General features: G+C 45.3%; 1 pseudogene; it reads left to right on the forward strand.

Moving 5' to 3' along the window:
• The window catches only part of LOC121843250, a 28,559-nt pseudogene extending 15,386 nt beyond the window's left edge, over positions 1-13,173 (forward strand).
• Positions 13,174-13,373: the final 200 nt, after the last annotated feature.

Here is a 13,373-nt window from a genome sequence, read left to right on the forward strand (position 1 = left end):
TCTGAACATCTATCTGACCTGTCTGAACATCTATCTGACCTGTCTGTCGACCATCTATCTGACCTGTCTGTCGACCATCTATCTGACCTGTCTGTCTACCATCTATCTGACCTATCGGACCACCATCTATCTGACCTGTCTACCATCTATCTGACCTGTCTGTCTACCATCTATCTGACCTGTCTGTCTACCATCTATCTGACCTGTCTGTCTACCATCTATCTGACCTGTCTGTCTACCATCTATCTGACCTGTCTGTCTACCATCTATCTGACCTGTCTAACCACCATCTCTGACCTGTCTGACCACCACCTGTCTGACCTGTCTGTCCACCATCTATCTGACCTGTCTGTCTGACCTGTCTGACCATCTATCTGACCATCTAGCTGACCTGTCTGACCACCATCTAGCTGACCTGTCTGTCCACCATCTAGCTGACCTGTCTGTCCACCATCTAGCTGACCTGTCTGTCCACCATCTAGCTGACAGGTCTGACCATCTATCTGACCATCTGTCTGACCTGTCTGTCCACCATCTGTCTGACCTGTCTGTCCACCATCTGTCTGACCTGTCTGTCCACCATCTGTCTGACCTGTCTGTCCACCATCTGTCTGACCTGTCTGTCCACCATCTAGCTGACCTGTCTGTCCACCATCTAGCTGACCTGTCTGTCCACCATCTAGCTGACCTGTCTGTCCACCATCTAGCTGACCTGTCTGTCCACCATCTAGCTGACGTGTCTGTCCACCATCTAGCTGACGTGTCTGTCCACCATCTAGCTGACCTGTCTGTCCACCATCTAGCTGACCTGTCTGTCCACCATCTAGCTGACCTGTCTGTCCACCATCTAGCTGACCTGTCTGTCCACCATCTAGCTGACCTGTCTGTCCACCATCTGTCTGACCTGTCTGTCCACCATCTGTCTGACCATCTATCTGACCATCTGTCTGACCTGTCTGTCCACCATCTATCCGACCTGTCTGTCCACCATCTATCCGACCTGTCTGTCCACCATCTATTCGACCTGTCTGTCCACCATCTATCCAACCTGTCTGTCCACCATCTATCTGAACTGTCTGTGTTTGTAGGTGTATTAAGAAGTCATTTTGTCAACACCCTGACTAAATGAGAGATACAAAGTATATTGATCATCTGTCTGATCATCTATCTGACCTGTCTGTGTTTGTAGATGTGTTAAGTCATTTTGTCAACACCCTGACTAAATGAGAGATACACAAAATATACAAAGTATATTGAAAGCAGGTGCTTTCCACACACAGGTGTTCCTGAGTTAAAGTGATTTAACATCCCAGCATGCTTAGGGTCACGTATTAAAATGCCCAGTTGACCATTATTTTAGCTACCTTGGCTAGAAGAAGATGTCCGTGATGTTGAAAGAGGGGTCTGAAAGGAGCATAGGGCTCTGTGTCATCAGGTCTCAACCCAATTCAGGAGCGGTGCCTGAGACAGGATGCCTGGTCATTCTTTAAAAGTAACTTCCTCACCATTTTAGATAAGCATGCTCCGTTCAAAAAATGCAGAACAAAGAACAGATACAGCCCTTGGTTCACTCCAGACCTGACTGCCCTCGACCAGCACAAAAACATCCTGTGGCGGACTGCAATAGCATCGAATAGTCCCCGTGATATGCAACTGTTCAGGGAAGTCAGGAACCAATACACGCAGTCAGTCAGGAAAGCTAAGGCCAGCTTCTTCAGGCAGAAGTTTGCATCCTGTAGCTCCAACTCCAAAAGTTCTGGGACACTGTGAAGTCCATGGAGAACAAGAGCACCTCCTCCCAGCTGCCCACTGCACTGAGGCTAGGTAACACGGTCACCACCGGTAAATCCATGATTATCGAAAACTTCAACAAGCATTCCTCAACGGCTGGCCATGCCTTCCGCCTGGCTACTCCAACCTCGGCCAACAGCTCCGCCCCTCCGCAGCTACTCGCCCAAGCCTCTCCAGGTTCTCCTTTACCCAAATGCAGATAGCAGATGTTCTGAAAGAGCTGCAAAACCTGGACCCGTACAAATCAGCTGGGCTTGACAATCTGGACCCTCTATTTCTGAAACTATCCGCCGCCATTGTCGCAACCCCTATTACCAGCCTGTTCAACCTCTCATATCGTCTGAGATCCCCAAAGGATTGAAAGCTGCCGCAGTCATCCCCTCTTCAAAGGGGAGACACCCTGGACCCAAACTGTTACAGACCTGTTACAGACCTATATCCATTTTTCTGATGACTGCCTTGCCTGGTTCACCAACTACTTTGTAGACAGAGTTCAGTGTGTCAAATCGGAGGGCATGCTGTCCGGTCCTCTGTCTCTATGGGGGTGCCACAGGGTTCAATTCTCGGTCCGACTCTTTTCTCTGTATATATCAATGATGTTGCTCTTCTCTTGCTGTGGGCGATTCCCTGATCCACCTCTACGCAGACGACACCATTCTGTATACTTCCGGCCCGTCCTTGGACACTGTGCTATCTAACCTCCAAACGAGCTTCAATGCCATACAACACTCCTTCCGTGGCCTCCAACTGCTCTTAAACGCTAGTAAAACCAAATGCATGCTTTTCAACCGTTCGCTGCCTGCACCCGCACGCCCGACTAGCATCACCACCCTGGATGTTCCGACCTAGAATATGTGGACATCTATAAGTACCTAGGTGTCTGGCTAGACTGTAAACTCTCCTTCTAGACTCATATCAAACATCTCCGATCGAAAATCAAATCTAGAGTCGGCTTTCTATTCCGCAACAAAGCCTCCTTCACTCACGCCGCCAAACTTACCCTAGTAAAACTGACTATCCTACCGATCCTCGACTTCGGCGACGTCATCTACAAAATAGCTTCCAACACTCTACTCAGCAAACTGGATGCAGTTTATCACAGTGCCATCCGTTTTGTCACTAAAGCACCTTATACCACCCACCACTGCGACCTGTATGCTCTAGTCGGCTGGCCCTCGCGACATATTCGTCGCCAGACCCACTGGCTCCAGGTCATCTACAAGTCCATGCTAGGTAAAGCTCCGCCTTATCTCAGTTCACTGGTCACGATGGCAACACCCACCCATAGCACGCGCTCCAGCAGGTGTATCTCACTGATCATCCCTAAAGCCAACACCTCATTTGGCCGCCTTTCGTTCCAGTACTCTGCTGCTTGTGACTGGAACGAATTGCAAAAAATCGCTGAAGTTGGAGACTTTTATCTCCCTCACCCACTTCAAACATCTGCTATCTGAGCAGCTAACCGATCGCTGCAGCTGTCTATAGTCTATCGGTAAATAGCCCACCCAATTTTACCTACCTCATCCCCATACTGTTTTTATTTATTTACTTTTCTGCTCTTTTGCACACCAATATCTCTACCTGTACATGACCATCTGATCATTTATCACTCCAGTGTTAATCTGCAAAATTGTAACTATTCGCCTACCTCCTCATGCCTTTTGCACACAATGTATATAGACTCTTTTTTGTTGGTTAAATAAAGGTGAAATAAAAAAATTGTTTTCCAACTCCATCAACAAAACACCAAATGATGGAAGTCCCTTGTGGAATAATGGTGTCACATCCCTCCAATAGACTTCCAGACACTTGTGGAATCGATGCCAAATCAAATCAAATTTTATTTGTCACATACATATGGTTAGCAGATGTTAATGCGAGTGTAGCGAAATGCTTGTGCTTCTAGTTCCGACAATGCAGTAATAACCAACAAGTAATTTAGCTAACAATTCCAAAACTACTACCTTATAGACAGTGTAAGGGGATAAAGAATATGTACATAAAGATATATGAATGAGTGATGGTACAGAGCAGCTTAGGCAAGATACAGTAGATGGTATCGAGTACAGTATATACATATGAGATGAGTGATGGTACAGAGCAGCATAGGCAAGATACAGTAGATGATATCGAGTACAGTATATACATATGAGATGAGTGATGGTACAGAGCAGCATAGGCAAGATACAGTAGATGATATCGAGTACAGTATATACATATGAGATGAGTATGTAAACAAAGTGGCATAGTTAAAGTGGCTAGTGATACATGTATTGCATAAGGATGCAGTAGATGATATAGAGTACAGTATATACGTATACATATGAGATGAATAATGTAGGGTATGTAAACATTATATTAGGTAGCATTGTTTAAAGTGGCTAGTGATATATTTTACATCATTTCCCATCAATTCCCATTATTAAAGTGGCTGGAGTTGAGTCAGTGTCAGTGTCAGTGTGTTGGCAGCAGCCACTCAATGTTAGTGGTGGCTGTTTAACAGTCTGATGGCCTTGAGATAGAAGCTGTTTTTCAGTCTCTCGGTCCCAGCTTTGATGCACCTGTACTGACCTCGCCTTCTGGATGATAGCGGGGTGAACAGGCAGTGGCTCGGGTGGTTGTTGTCCTTGATGATCTTTATGGCCTTCCTGTAACATCGGGTGGTGTAGGTGTCCTGGAGGGCAGGTAGTTTGCCCCGGTGATGCGTTGTGCAGACCTCACTACCCTCTGGAGAGCCTTACGGTTGTGGGCGGAGCAGTTGCCGTACCAGGCGGTGATACAGCCCGCCAGGATGCTCTCGATTGTGCATCTGTAGAAGTTTGTGAGTGCTTTTGGTGACAAGCCGAATTTCTTCAGCCTCCTGAGGTTGAAGAGGCGCTGCTGCGCCTTCTTCACGATGCTGTCAGTGTGAGTGGACCAATTCAGTTTGTCTGTGATGTGTATGCCGAGGAACTTAAAACTTACTACCCTCTCCACTACCGTTCCATCGATGTGGATAGGGGGGTGTTCCCTCTGCTGTTTCCTGAAGTCCACAATCATCTCCTTAGTTTTGTTGATGTTGAGTGTGAGGTTATTTTCCTGACACCACACTCCGAGGGCCCTCACCTCCTCCCTGTAGGCCGTCTCGTCGTTGTTGGTAATCAAGCCTACCACTGTTGTGTCGTCCGCAAACTTGATGATTGAGTTGGAGGCGTGCGTGGCCACGCAGTCGTGGGTGAACAGGGAGTACAGGAGAGGGCTCAGAACGCACCCTTGTGGGGCCCCAGTGTTGAGGATCAGCGGGGAGGAGATGTTGTTGCCTACCCTCACCACCTGGGGGCGGCCCGTCAGGAAGTCCAGTACCCAGTTGCACAGGGCGGGGTCGAGACCCAGGGTCTCGAGCTTGATGACGAGCTTGGAGGGTACTATGGTGTTGAATGCCGAGCTGTAGTCGATGAACAGCATTCTCACATAGGTATTCATCTTGTCCAGATGGGTTAGGGCAGTGTGCAGTGTGGTTGAGATTGCATCGTCTGTGGACCTATTTGGGCGGTAAGCAAATTGGAGTGGGTCTAGGGTGTCAGGTAGGGTGGAGGTGATATGGTCCTTGACTAGTCTCTCAAAGCACTTCATGATGACGGAAGTGAGTGCTACGGGTAGTCGTTTAGCTCAGTTACCTTAGCTTTCTTGGGAACAGGAACAATGGTGGCCCTCTTGAAGCATGTGGGAACAGCAGACTGGTATAGGGATTGATTGAATATGTCCGTGAACACACCGGCCAGCTGGTCTGCTCATGCTCTGAGGGTGCGGCTGGGGATGCCGTCTGGGCCTGCAGCCTTGCGAGGGTTAACACGTTTAAATGTTTTACTCACCTCGGCTGCAGTGAAGGAGAGTCCGCATGTTTTCGTTGCAGGCCGTGTCAGTGGCACTGTATTGTCCTCAAAGCGGGCAAAAAAGTGATTTAGTCTGCCTGGGAGCAAGACATCCTGGTCCGTGACAGGGCTGGTTTTCTTCTTGTAGTCCGTGATTGACTGTAGACCCTGCCACATATCTCTTGTGTCTGAGCCGTTGAATTGAGATTCTACTTTGTCTCTATACTGACGCTTAGCTTGTTTGATAGCCTTGCGGAGGGAATAGCTGCACTGTTTGTATTCGGTCATGTTACCAGACACCTTGCCCTGATTAAAAGCAGTGGTTCGCGCCTTCAGTTCCACACGAATGCTGCCATCAATCCACGGTTTCTGGTTAGGGAATGTTTTAATCGTTGCTATGGGAACGACATCTTCAACGCACGTTCTAATGAACTCGCACACCGAATCAGCGTATTCGTCAATGTTGTTATCTGACGCGATACGAAACATATCCCAGTCCACGTGATGGAATCAGTCTTGGAGTGTGGAATCAGCTTGGTCGGACCAGCGTTGGACAGACCTCAGCGTGGGAGCAAGGTTTATTGAAGCTGTTCTGGTTGGTGGCCCAACGCCCTATTAAAACACTATGTTGGTGTTTCCTTTATTCTGCCAGTTACCTGGTGGCCCAACGCCTTATTAAAACACTATGTTGGTGTTTCCTTTATTCTGGCAGTTACCTGGTGGTTGGTGGAGGCCCTACACCTTATTAAGACACTATGTTGGTGTTTCCTTTATTCTGGCAGTTACCTGGTGGCCCAACGCCTTAAGACACTATGCTGGTGTTTCCTTTATTCTGGCAGTTACCTGGTGGTTGGTGGCCCAACGCCTTAAGACACTATGTTGGTGTTTCCTTTATTCTGGCAGTTACTTGTAATAATCAACTGTGTTTGTTTTTTTAAAGTAACCCAGCCTGTGTTTGTCAACAGGTGTGGAGCATGGACAACATGATCTGTACCCAGACCCTCCTCAGACACCAGGGAAGTGTGACCGCCCTGGCCGTCAGCAGGGGGCGCCTGTTCTCTGGAGCTGTGGACAGCACCGTCAAGGTACCCTCTACAGTCTATCAGTTAACCCTCTACAGTCTATCAGTTATAACCCTCTACAGTCTATCAGTTATAACCCTTACAGTCTATCAGTTATAACCCTCTACAGTCTATCAGTTATTACCCTCTACAGTCTATCAGTTAACCCTCTACAGTCTATCAGTTAACGTCTACAGTCTATCAGTTAACCAACCCTCTACAGTCTATCAGTTAACCCTCTACAGTCTATCAGTTATAACCTCTACAGTCTATCAGTTAACCCTCTACAGTCTATCAGTTAACCCTCTACAGTCTATCAGTTAACCCTCTACAGTCTATCAGTTAACGCTCTACAGTCTATCAGTTAACCAACCCTCTACAGTCTATCAGTTAACCAACCCTCTACAGTCTATCAGTTAACCCTCTACAGTCTATCAGTTAACCCTCTACAGTCTATCAGTTAACCCTCTACAGTCTATCAGTTAACGCTCTACAGTCTATCAGTTAACCAACCCTCTACATTCTATCAGTTATTACCCTCTACAGTCTATCAGTTAACCCTCTACAGTCTATCAGTTAACCCTCTACAGTCTATCAGTTATAACCCTCTACAGTCTATCAGTTAACCCTCTACAGTCTATCAGTTAACCCTCTACAGTCTATCAGTTAACCCTCTACAGTCTATCAGTTATAACCCTCTACAGTCTATCAGTTAACCCTCTACAGTCTATCAGTTAACGCTCTACAGTCTATCAGTTATAACCCTCTACAGTCTATCAGTTATTACCCTCTACAGTCTATCAGTTAACCCTCTACAGTCTATCAGTTATTACCCTCTACAGTCTATCAGTTATAACCCTCTACAGTCTATCAGTTATAACCCTCTACAGTCTATCAGTTAACCCTCTACAGTCGTATCAGTTAACCCTCTACAGTCTATCAGTTAACGCTCTACAGTCTATCAGTTAACCAACCCTCTACAGTCTATCAGTTAACCCTCTACAGTCTATCAGTTATAACCCTCTACAGTCTATCAGTTATTACCCTCTACAGTCTATCAGTTAACCCTCTACAGTCTATCAGTTAACCCTCTACAGTCTATCAGTTAACCAACCCTCTACAGTCTATCAGTTAACCCTCTACAGTCTATCAGTTAACCCTCTACAGTCTATCAGTTAACCCTCTACAGTCTATCAGTTATAACCCTCTACAGTCTATCAGTTAACCCTCTACAGTCTATCAGTTAACCAACCCTCTACAGTCTTATCAGTTAACCAACCCTCTACAGTCTTATCAGTTAACCCTCTACAGTCTATCAGTTAACCCTCTACAGTCGTATCAGTTAACCAACCCTCTACAGTCTTATCAGTTGACCAACCCTCTACAGTCTATCAGTTAACCAACCCTCTACAGTCTTATCAGTTAACCAACCCTCTACAGTCTCAGTTAACCAACCCTCTACAGTCTTATCAGTTAACCAACCCTCTACAGTCTTATCAGTTAACCAACCCTCTACAGTCTTATCAGTTAACCAACCCTCTACAGTCTTATCAGTTAACCAACCCTCTACAGTCTTATCAGTTAACCAACCCTCTACAGTCTTATCAGTTAACCAACCCTCTACAGTCTTATCAGTTAACCAACCCTCTACAGTCTATCAGTTAACCCTCTACAGTCTATCAGTTAACCCTCTACAGTCTATCAGTTAACGCTCTACAGTCTATCAGTTAACCAACCCTCTACAGTCTATCAGTTAACCCTCTACAGTCTATCAGTTATAACCCTCTACAGTCTATCAGTTATAACCCTCTACAGTCTATCAGTTATAACCCTCTACAGTCTATCAGTTATTACCCTCTACAGTCTATCAGTTAACCCTCTACAGTCTATCAGTTAACCCTCTACAGTCGTATCAGTTAACCAACCCTCTACAGTCTTATCAGTTAACCAACCCTCTACAGTCTATCAGTTAACCCTCTACAGTCTATCAGTTAACCAACCCTCTACAGTCTATCAGTTAACCCTCTACAGTCTATCAGTTATAACCCTCTACAGTCTATCAGTTAACCCTCTACAGTCTATCAGTTAACCAACCCTCTACAGTCTTATCAGTTAACCAACCCTCTACAGTCTTATCAGTTAACCAACCCTCTACAGTCTTATCAGTTAACCAACCCTCTACAGTCTTATCAGTTAACCAACCCACAGTCTATCAGTTAACCCTCTACAGTCGTATCAGTTAACCCTCTACAGTCGTATCAGTTAACCAACCCTCTACAGTCGTATCAGTTGACCAACCCTCTACAGTCTTATCAGTTGACCAACCCTCACAGTCTACAGTCTTATCAGTTGACCAACCCTCTACAGTCTTATCAGTTAACCAACCCTCTACAGTCTCAGTTAACCAACCCTCTACAGTCTTATCAGTTAACCAACCCTCTACAGTCGTATCAGTTAACCAACCCTCTACAGTCTTATCAGTTAACCAACCCTCTACAGTCTTATCAGTTGACCAACCCTCTACAGTCTTATCAGTTGACCAACCCTCTACAGTCTTATCAGTTAACCAACCCTCTACAGTCTCAGTTAACCAACCCTCTACAGTCTTATCAGTTAACCAACCCTCTACAGTCTTATCAGTTAACCAACCCTCTACAGTCTTATCAGTTAACCAACCCTCTACAGTCTTATCAGTTAACCAACCCTCTACAGTCTTATCAGTTAACCAACCCTCTACAGTCTATCAGTTAACCCTCTACAGTCGTATCAGTTAACCAACCCTCTACAGTCGTATCAGTTGACCAACCCTCTACAGTCTTATCAGTTGACCAACCCTCTACAGTCTTATCAGTTGACCAACCCTCTACAGTCTTATCAGTTAACCAACCCTCTACAGTCTCAGTTAACCAACCCTCTACAGTCTTATCAGTTAACCAACCCTCTACAGTCGTATCAGTTAACCAACCCTCTACAGTCTTATCAGTTAACCAACCCTCTACAGTCTTATCAGTTAACCAACCCTCTACAGTCTTATCAGTTGACCAACCCTCTACAGTCTATCAGTTAACCAACCCTCTACAGTCTATCAGTTAACCAACCCTCTACAGTCTTATCAGTTAACCAACCCTCTACAGTCTTATCAGTTAACCAACCCTCTACAGTCGTATCAGTTAACCAACCCTCTACAGTCTATCAGTTAACCAACCCTCTACAGTCTATCAGTTAACCAACCCTCTACAGTCTTATCAGTTAACCAACCCTCTACAGTCTTATCAGTTAACCAACCCTCTACAGTCTTATCAGTTAACCAACCCTCTACAGTCTTATCAGTTAACCAACCCTCTACAGTCGTATCAGTTAACCAACCCTCTACAGTCGTATCAGTTAACCAACCCTCTACAGTCTATCAGTTAACCAACCCTCTACAGTCTATCAGTTAACCAACCCTCTACAGTCTTATCAGTTAACCAACCCTCTACAGTCTTATCAGTTAACCAACCCTCTACAGTCTTATCAGTTAACCAACCCTCTACAGTCTTATCAGTTAATCAACCCTCTACAGTCTTATCAGTTAACCAACCCTCTACAGTCTTATCAGTTAACCAACCCTCTACAGTCTTATCAGTTAACCAACCCTCTACAGTCTTATCAGTTGACCAACCCTCTACAGTCTTATCAGTTAACCAACCTCTACAGTCTATCAGTTAACCCTCTACAGTCGTATCAGTTAACCAACCCTCTACAGTCGTATCAGTTAACCAACCCTCTACAGTCGTATCACTTAACCAACCCTCTACAGTCTATCAGTTAACCAACCCTCTACAGTCTATCAGTTAACCAACCCTCTACAGTCTTATCAGTTAACCAACCCTCTACAGTCTTATCAGTTAACCAACCCTCTACAGTCTTATCAGTTAACCAACCCTCTACAGTCTTATCAGTTAACCAACCCTCTACAGTCGTATCAGTTAACCAACCCTCTACAGTCGTATCACTTAACCAACCCTCTACAGTCTATCAGTTAACCAACCCTCTACAGTCTATCAGTTAACCAACCCTCTACAGTCTTATCAGTTAACCAACCCTCTACAGTCTTATCAGTTAACCAACCCTCTACAGTCTTATCAGTTAACCAACCCTCTACAGTCTTATCAGTTAATCAACCCTCTACAGTCTTATCAGTTAACCAACCCTCTACAGTCTTATCAGTTAACCAACCCTCTACAGTCTTATCAGTTAACCAACCCTCTACAGTCTTATCAGTTGACCAACCCTCTACAGTCTTATCAGTTAACCAACCCTCTACAGTCTATCAGTTAACCCTCTACAGTTATCAGTTAACCAACCCTCTACAGTCGTATCAGTTAACCAACCCTCTACAGTCTATCAGTAACCAACCCTCTACAGTCTATCAGTTAACCAACCCTCTACAGTCTTATCAGTTAACCAACCCTCTACAGTCTTATCAGTTAACCAACCCTCTACAGTCTTATCAGTTAACCAACCCTCTACAGTCTTATCAGTTAACCAACCCTCTACAGTCTTATCAGTTAATCAACCCTCTACAGTCTTATCAGTTAACCAACCCTCTACAGTCTTATCAGTTAACCAACCCTCTACAGTCTTATCAGTTAACCAACCCTCTACAGTCTTATCAGTTAACCAACCCTCTACAGTCTTATCAGTTAACCAACCCTCTACAGTCTATCAGTTAACCCTCTACAGTCGTATCAGTTAACCAACCCTCTACAGTCGTATCAGTTAACCAACCCTCTACAGTCTATCAGTTAACCAACCCTCTACAGTCTTATCAGTTAACCAACCCTCTACAGTCTTATCAGTTAACCAACCCTCTACAGTCTATCAGTTAACCCTCTACAGTCTATCAGTTAACCAACCCTCTACAGTCTTATCAGTTAACCAACCCTCTACAGTCTTATCAGTTAATCAACCCTCTACAGTCTTATCAGTTAATCAACCCTCTACAGTCTTATCAGTTAACCAACCCTCTACAGTCTTATCAGTTAACCAACCCTCTACAGTCTTATCAGTTGACCAACCCTCTACAGTCTTATCAGTTGACCAACCCTCTACAGTCTATCAGTTAACCCTCTACAGTCTATCAGTTAATCAACCCTCTACAGTCGTATCAGTTGACCAACCCTCTACAGTCGTATCAGTTAACCAACCCTCTACAGTCTATCAGTTAACCAACCCTCTACTAAAGATAACATGTGGAATGGTTTTAAGAAGGTCATTCCGTGGTTCGTTCAGCTATTTGATTTCGAATTTTTAAGGTATCAAAACATTTTTTAAATGCTGTGATGAAACATTGAATTTAGCATTACTGCTATTAGCCCGTACGAAAGCATTTTAAATAAGATTTCACTACATGGAACAACGGCTAGTCCCAAAATAAATGTAAAGGAAGTTTGTCCTTTATCTGAGCGAGAGAAGAAAGATCAGGAATAGAAAATAAATAATAATCTCTATATATTTTAACTATTTTTGTCACTGAACAGTCTCCATATGTGACTAACCACCTGGATTCGGTCTTATGTAGCAAAATTATTATTATTATTAGTGGTTTTTTTGACACTGGGTCAAAGTCTCTCTCTCTCTCACACCCTCTTCAGCTTTTTAGCTCCGCCCATTCAGCATCGTTCACACCCTCTTCAGCTTTTTAGCTCCGCCCATTCAGCATCGGTCACACCCTCTTCAGCTTTTAGCTCCGCCCATTCAGCATCGTTCACACCCTCTTCAGCTTTTAGCCCCGCCCATCTCATTTCTCTCTCAGAGCGCACACCTGACGCTCTGGCCACCTCGGAATAACATGAAAACAGCCAAACCAGCCCTGCTGGCAACAATTTCATTACGCTTTTTAGCCAACGTTGACTTACAGCAGCCATACTTTAGCTTAAGACATGCTAGCTAGGTAAACAGTGTTTTAAGATCACAAACGTCAGCTAATGTTTGCTAATGAGCCAGCCAGCTAACGTTTGTTGTTGACATGTCAATGTCTCTCTGTCTCTCTCTCTGTGTCTCTAGGTGTGGACATGTTAGAGGATGCTGATTGGTTTGAGAGGTTGCTGTTGAGGAGAGCAGCTGTATGTTCCAACCTCAGTGGACCACCCTGTGTCAAACGGACCATATGAACTCTGACACACACACACACACACACACACACACACTGATTGGTTCATCCTTCAGGATCATGACTGTTTTTAATATCTCTACTATATGAACTTTAACCCCTGATGTGGGCGGGGTCAGAAGTGATCACGACCTTTGTGTCCTTAGCCCAGTGCATTATGGGTGGAGCTGCCATACCTTAGCTCTGCCCACTGACGACACCAGCCCTCCCCTGATTGGGACAATTCCAGAACTGTGTACTGAAGACTTGTTAGCTCCCCAAGTTAATGCCTTGGCTTCAGTTCAGTCCCCCCGGGGACTGGACCGTTACTGACCCGGAGGGAGGTTACTGACCCGGAGGACTGGTACTGACCCGGAGGACTGGACTGGAACCGGGGTGACCCGGGGACTGGACCGTTACTGACCCGGGGACTGGACCGCTACTGACCCGGGGGACTGGACCGCTACTGACCCAGGGGACTGGACCGTTACTGACCCGGGGACTGAACCGTTACTGACCCGGGGAACTGGACCGTTA

The sequence above is a fragment of the Oncorhynchus tshawytscha genome, unplaced genomic scaffold (assembly GCF_018296145.1).
Source record: "Oncorhynchus tshawytscha isolate Ot180627B unplaced genomic scaffold, Otsh_v2.0 Un_contig_19493_pilon_pilon, whole genome shotgun sequence".
NCBI classification, from domain to species: Eukaryota; Metazoa; Chordata; class Actinopteri; order Salmoniformes; family Salmonidae; genus Oncorhynchus; species Oncorhynchus tshawytscha.